The sequence below is a fragment of the Schistocerca nitens genome, chromosome 1, assembly GCF_023898315.1.
Source record: "Schistocerca nitens isolate TAMUIC-IGC-003100 chromosome 1, iqSchNite1.1, whole genome shotgun sequence".
In the NCBI taxonomy this organism is placed as follows: Eukaryota; Metazoa; Arthropoda; class Insecta; order Orthoptera; family Acrididae; genus Schistocerca; species Schistocerca nitens.
In genome coordinates this window covers 563,935,527-563,943,422 of record NC_064614.1, presented here as the reverse complement: position 1 = coordinate 563,943,422, position 7,896 = coordinate 563,935,527, and positions in this window count along the sequence as shown.

The following is a 7,896-nucleotide window of genomic DNA, read 5'->3' as shown; positions in this document are numbered from 1 at the left end:
GGTAGTTGACTTACATCTTCTAGAGCACGTTGGGTGGCACGGGATACATGCGGACGTGCATTGTCCTGTTGGAACAGCAAGTTCCCTTGCCGGTCTAGGAATGGTAGAACGATGGGTTCGATGACGGTTTGGATGTACCGTGCACTATTCAGTGTCCCCTCGACGATCACCAGTGGTGTACGGCCAGTGTAGGAGATCGCTCCCCACACCATGATGCCGGGTGTTGGCCCTGTGTGCCTCGGTCGTATGCAGTCCTGATTGTGGCGCTCACCTGCACGGCGCCAAACACGCATACGACCATCATTGGCACCAAGGCAGAAGCGACTCTCATCGCTGAAGACGACACGTCTCCATTCGTCCCTCTATTCACGCCTGTCGCGACACCACTGGAGGCGGGCTGCACGATGTTGGGGCGTGAGCGGAAGACGGCCTAACGGTGTGCGGGACCGTAGCCCAGCTTCATGGAGACGGTTGCGAATGGTCCTCGCCGATACCCCAGGAGCAACAGTGTCCCTAATTTGCTGGGAAGAGGCGGTGCGGTCCCCTACGGCACTGCGTAGGATCCTACGGTCTTGGCGTGCATCCGTGCGTCGCTGCGGTCCGGTCCCAGGTCGACGGGCACGTGCACCTTCCGCCTACCACTGGCGACAACATCGATGTACTGTGGAGACCTCACGCCCCACGTGTTGAGCAATTCGGCGGTACGTCCACCCGGCCTCCCGCATGCCCACTATACGCCCTCGCTCAAAGTCCGTCAACTGCACATACGGTTCACGTCCACGCTGTCGCGGCATGCTACCAGTGTTAAAGACTGCGATGGAGCTCCGTATGCCACGGCAAACTGGCTGACACTGACGGCGGCGGTGCACGAATGCTGCGCAGCTAGCGCCATTCGACGGCCAACACCGCGGTTCCTGGTGTGTCCGCTGTGCCGTGCGTGTGATCATTGCTTGTACAGCCCTCTCGCAGTGTCCGGAGCAAGTATGGTGGGTCTGACACACCGGTGTCAATGTGTTCTTTTTTCCATTTCCAGGAGTGTATTACTTCATTTTATTTATTTATTTACATAGTTTACGCCCACATTGGAGCACTAAAATCAAACATAATACAACAGAGTCTACAGTGATTAAGTTTAGGTCTTGGCAGTCAGCAATTTCCGTTTTCCAAAACTTCTTCATTCGCTGTGATCTGGCTGCTCGTTCTTCTGCAGAGATGACATACTTCTTCCGTTCTGATGGTTAGAATGTCAGCCATGTGTATTTGTTCTTCAGAAGCAGTTTCTCTTCTCTGTGTTGAATTTGGTATGTGGCGATCTTCAGTTCATCCAGATCACTTTCTACTTCTTTAAACCAGATGTTTTTGGTTTTACTGTTCCAGAAGCAGTCAAAAAGTTGCTTCAGGATTCTGGTATTTGGTAGGCGAGATATGTGGCCGAAAAATGCAATCCTTCTTTTCCGCATTGTATCAGTAATGGATTTACTTTCGTAATACACTACTGAATTGGCCAAAAGTCTCCACTGCCCATTAACTTGGTGTTTCTTACTGATAATTGTTCGGAGTATTCTTCTATCAACTTTCTGGAATTTGTCAGTTGTTGCTTGAGTATTTAGTCTCAAATGTTTCACGCGCAGATGTTGCTTCCGGTTTAACGACGGAGGAGTAATGTCGAAATTTAGCATTTATTGAGAGAGATCGTTTTTTGTAGGTTGGCCACGTGGATCTCTGCGCTCGCTGTAGTTTTAATGTTCTACTGTCTATTGATGCTCTTTCATTAACATTCCAAGTAATAATCTCACCAAAATATTTAAACTTTTTTAATTCTTTAATTTTTTGATAATTATGGAGTATGATATGGGATGTGTCAACTGGGAAGCTGGGCATCATTTCTGTTTTCTCAAACGTAATATGCAATCCGACCTTTGCCGCTAATCGTTCTAGTTGTTCTATCTGAACCTTTGCTTCATCAATATGCATTACTGGATTTTCTATTACTTATATACCGGGTGTATCAAAAAGAACCATCTGCTTTTAAAAAATCACAACCGTTATATAATTTTAGATACGTGCGTGAACAAGGTACTGTTGGAAAGAGCAAACTCTCGAGTTTTACATGGTTCCCGCTAAGTAGTTCCACTGGCATCTAGCAGTGCGGGAATTTTTAAATCAAAGGGTTACTGAACGATGGATTGGACACACTGGATCAAATGATTCAACCCTTACGTTACCAGCTTCCAGAGTCACCGGAACTGACTGGTGTGATTATTTCCTGTGAGAGTTTTAAGAGTCTGTTTATGTGCCTCCGTTAGCAATAACAATGGATGAACTCAGACATCGCGTAACAGCAACTGTGGAAGCTGTAACTCATGACATGCTTGGTACAGTGTGGGAACAGTATGGATACCGAATTGACATATGCCACGCATACCAAAGGAGGCATGTTGAACACCTATGAAAAGGTACGAAAAAAAACTTTCTGACTTCCCCATTCATGAAAAAACGAAGTTCATTGTATATGTTTATTAGTTTCAGAAATATAGACGTGCCAAATCGGATGATTCTTTTTGATACACAGTGTATATTAACACGTATCCTTTGTTTTGTTCATATAATACTATGTATGACATCTTATTGCCGCGCGGGGTAGCCGCACGGTCTTAGGCGCCTTGCCACGGTTCACGCGGCTCCCCCCGTCGGAAGTTAGAGTGCTCCCTCGGGCATGGGTGTGTGTGTTGTCCTTAGCATGAGTTAGTTTAAGTTAGATTAAGTAATGTGTAAGCCTTGGGACCGATGATCTCAGCAGTTTGGTCCCGTAGGAACTTACCACCACCATCACCATATTAGTACTTACTTGTCTGATGTCTTGTAATTTTTACTGTATGCGGCCTGAATATGACTCTGTTGAGTAATCTGGTAGTCCAAATAAATTGCTACAAAAGTAACCGCTGTTGGAATATTATTTTACAATTCATCGACTAGCCGCAGTTACGTTTTGTCTTATCGGTTATGCCCCTAAGACGTGGCAGAGCGTAGACACTGTATTGCGTTCGTATGCAATGCGTGTTGTCTATATCGCTGTCATCTACTCCGCGTGAAAGGTGATAAGCCGAGCTTCTAATATGTGAGGGTAGTCCAGAATATAAGTTCCGATCGGTCGCTAATTGGAAACTACAGTGAAAATCAGAAACATTTTATTTGCAAGAGTTAGCTACACTGTCCAGATGCTTCTCTACATAGTCGCCGCTCCGACTTAGATATTTGTCGGGGCGTTATACCAAATTTCCAATACCACCGACATAGAAGGCAACTGCCTGTGCTTTCCGATAATTCTCTACGCTGGTCGCTGGTCTATAGCGCGTAGCCTGTGCCCTAGTGTTGTCTTAATATCCAGCGTTTCATGTGAACAAAGATGGTACTTAGGACGAGCCAATTAGGGCTGTGTTGTGGGTGATCGAACGCTTCCCATCGAAAAGGCTGCAGGAGCATCTTCACTGCCCCTGCAGAGTGCGGCTGAGAATTGCCATCAAGAAGGAAGTGCGTGGCAGTGGGTTGCATTTATTAAGGCGAAGCCTCTCAGCGAGCCCTCCTGCTTGGCGGGGGACATCATTGTTCTAGTCACCTTTACTCGCTCACAGTGCGCTCACAAGTGAAAAGAGCGTCTTGATGCGATCGACGGTCATACTAGAGACACTACCCAACACATCTGTGCAAAACTTCATCGGGTTTTCACTGTGGTGTCCATTCCGCGACCGATCGGAACTTACTTTCTGGACAACCCTCGTATCTTTCTCCGCTTAGAGGCACTCAAGGTTTTCTTGTAGAAAATCGCTCTGTGTGTTTACTAGGGTAGGTAGTACGCAGATGCAGTACACCTGCATAGTAGATTCTGCTAGTTCGGTAAAAGCTCGTCGTCCCAGGGCCGGCGAGCTCAATAAAACGACGCCAAACGGCACGAGGAAACGGCAGCGGACGTCTCAAACGAGAGCTGTCGTCCATGACGTGACCTGGACGGGTTCGACAGAAATATGGAAAAACCGCGAGAAATGTATGCTTGAACACAAATCCAGATGCTAGCCAAGCCTGTAGGTTGTGCTGTTGTCTTTGGCCACGAACGGCGCCTGTGCAACGCCCTCAATGCGTTGCAAGTGTCAGTCGTCGTCATGAGCGCATCATGTCGGAGCTAAGCCAGATTGTCGGTGCTCGTATTTGTTGGAATGCCTCCACTGCCACTACCACTTAATTTTCAGGAGTACAAGGAGGGACAGTTAATTAATGCGGTCGCTGCCAATGAGGATGCGTCCAATATTATCGTCTATGATGTGTCGGGATGTGTATAGCAAGAATTTGACTATCGTATTGACGTTTGTTACGTTAAAAGCGGTGCTCATAGTGAACACATGCGATGTGAGTTTCAAACTTGTAGAAATATTCTGCGTACACCAGAGAACATTAATCCTCTGTGCTTCGGAGACTCACAAATGTAGGACTGGATTTTCATTCTCTTGTTAGCTGTTCGTGTCGGCTCTGGCTACGTAACAAGAACTGACAAGAAGTCCAAAGAAGTATAAGAGTTCATCCAGAACAAAATTGTTCTGTTTGAAAATAATGCAGAAGATAGATTTCACTTACTGATTTTGTACAAAACTTAAATGTTATCGTTAGCTTAAAAACAGCCGAATACAAAAGTACTTGCAATTGAATCTCATTATTAAACATTTAATTTTTTTAAATACCTTTCTCTTCTTCCTTCCGCAATTTAAAGTAATAATTACGTCTAGTAATTTTGTAGTAAAAATGTAATAGTTCTCTTTAGTTTAAAATTTTTTCACTAATACAAATATCGCTTGTTGAGTTGTTGCAGAGAGGTGAATGGCTAGGAGGAAATCATAGGACTGCTATTGGTTGCGGAGTTACTGTAGTGGCGGTAAGGTCTGTTTTGGGCGTGTGCGAAATTCCGTTGTTGAGCAGATAAAAGTTGGGGAGTTCGTGAGAGCCGGGTTCCAGTGGGTCAGCGGTAGCAGTGGTTAATTGAATGTGGTGGGTGTTGAGTTCCGAAATCTTGAGTGTGCTGAAGAAAGCGCGTGCGCACAGAGGTGCCGACATCTTCTTACATCGAAAGTTACACCCACTCAAGTTACAGTGACGGATTTTGTGGTTTCTTATCGCCCTGATCTTTATTTTACAGCCGGCCGGGGTGGCCGAATGGTTCTAGGCGCTACAGTGTGGAACAGCGCGACAGCTACGGTCGCAGGTTCGAATCCTGCCACGGGCATGGATGTGTGTGATGTCCTTAGGTTAGTTAGGTTTAACTAGTTCTAAGTTCTAGGGGACTGATGACCTCAGAATTTAAGTCCCATAGTGCTCAGAGCCATTTTGAGAAGCACCCACATGCCTTGCTCATACTGTGGCATCAAGCAGTCAGGCCTGCAAGATGAGTGGTCTGCCAAGCGTGTGAATTCATTCTTATTTATCGAGTAACATGAACTCTCGTAGTCACAATTAAGTTACAAATTATCCTCCTATATGAATAATACGCAACGGAAACACGCATCTGACTATCAGTAATTTACAGAACTCTGACTGTACACTACGCACTGGCAATACCACATTTTCTTTCTTTTTTATTTAACGGCTTTTGTCAACCCGTGGCCATCGCACTGAATATGAGTGGCGCACACATTATAAATTCTGGATATCATGACTACATACAATTCGAAGGAAAAGGCCACCAATCTTTTCCTTTTCACTATCTTATTTATTCCGATAAATTCTATAACCTAAGCACACAAATTATATAACCTACAACAATAACACATGAGAAATTCCGCCCAGTGGGCATGGCTTTAGATTGGTGATCCTCTACCTTATGTTCTCGTAATTATTTAACGCTACAGTGCACTTTCTGGATAGGATGGTGGATCTTTTATTATATCTCACACTTCGACTATCACAATCATCATCACGAAACTTTCCTCCAGATCGAGCGGTACAGAAGGAACAAGCAGAACCCACTAATCTTTTGTAACTACATTGCTACTCTTCCATGCAAACCACACATACCCAAATTACATGACATACACCACACTACAACATGGAATACAATACCATAAATAGTCACAACACTATCACTTTCAGCTTTCCCACTTCAATTAGTATTTATCCCAGTTTCACACGACACTGCCCCACTTTGTAATTCTACTTTCCTACAATGAACTCTGGAGATATATGCACGTCTTCCTGTGCAATGCAAGCCAAGTGGCGTTGCTGGATAGACGGCCGACTCACCTTGCTTCTCTCTCAGAGTTTGAATCTAGCGTCACACGGAATCATATCACGCAAAGTAATATTAAGAACATATTCATCACACACACGAGTCCTCAACTGATACCATGGACGAGTACTTCTCTTTATCCTTTGTCACATACACAGATTGAGACTCACACAGTACTCACCACGTGGAAGTACTCGTCTCTAATTTCAAGTCCTGCACACGCCATTTCTTAAATATGTCAACTTATGGTACACACGCTATTTCTTAAATATTTCAACTTATTGTACACACGCTAGTAATTCAGCTTAACTCAAGCACACGGAAGTATTTCAACTTATTGCTACACGTGGTTTCATTGTGACAGTTGGTCACTTCCGAAGATTACTACGATCCCATTAATATTACCTGCCTGACACTTAATTCTCCCCACAAAAGTTCCTGAAATAGAGAAATTATTATTTCAAACTACTCTTAAATATTCCACATTCATACCATGTCCCCACTCTTTTGTCTTTACGGAGCACACCTAAGACAGGTCTTAACAACACAAAATCCAGCGGCAGAGTGCCGAAACATGGCCGTTCTTCAGGTCCTCTCGCACCTCTGCCAAAGTGGGGGAGCACCTTGCTACCGTATTGGTCAACCACATTTCAGGCGCTCAAAGCTCAGGTAAATTTAATCTCTTTGGTCCCACCAAAGGTGGCCAAAGGATCGTCTCAAAGATGATCATATATTCACATTCACTATCTGCGGTTTTCAGACGACCATACATTCATTCATTTCACAGATCTCACCAAACTGGATGTAGGGATTTATTTTGTGGGAGTGCACATGTGATCAATTAAATAAATAAATTGTCATTCTTTCCCACACTGGTATCCGGCTTCGCTGTATTAATCGAAATTGAGTTATTTTACAAAAAAATTTGTTGTTCTGACCAAAATAATGAAGTATGTTGTACCTATTTTCAATGTCGGGCTGTACTGTACCCTTTCAATTTGAACCATTTTTTTTATTTTACAGCTAGCTTTGTTTTCGTAGCACGTTGCACGAGTTGCAGTCGGATTTTATTTTTCCTGTGACTTTTTCCCCAAATAGGAGGACAAATATCTTAAAGGAGAATGTATTTAAGTTTTACGGTACCTGGACAAAGAAAAAGTACATCCTTTGTATAAACAAGAACGTAAATAGGTAAAAACTTTTTTGCTAAAAACTGTTTAACTATTAAAAAGAGTGTCGCTACGTGCCACCTTACCATCTGTTGCCAAATGAGGATGCGTCCAGTACTGTCGAACATGATCGTTTTGGTGGTACAAGCGTTATGGTGTGGGGACGTATAATATTGTATGGGCGTACTATTTCCAAACTTTGAACACGGTACTCGCAGTGGTCAACGTTATTGAGACACTGTTCTCTGTTCCCAATGTGCTTGGTTTTAGGGGAGCATTCTAACATGACATCATTTTTGTGGATGACAGCGCGTGGCCGCATCGAACAGCACAGGTAGAGGAGCTCTCGGAAGGAGAGGATATTCGGCGAAAGGACTGGCCTTCTCGGTCCCCCAGACTTACATCCCTTGCTTGTGGAAGATGCGTTGGGATGCGTTGGGGAGACACTGCAGCACGTCT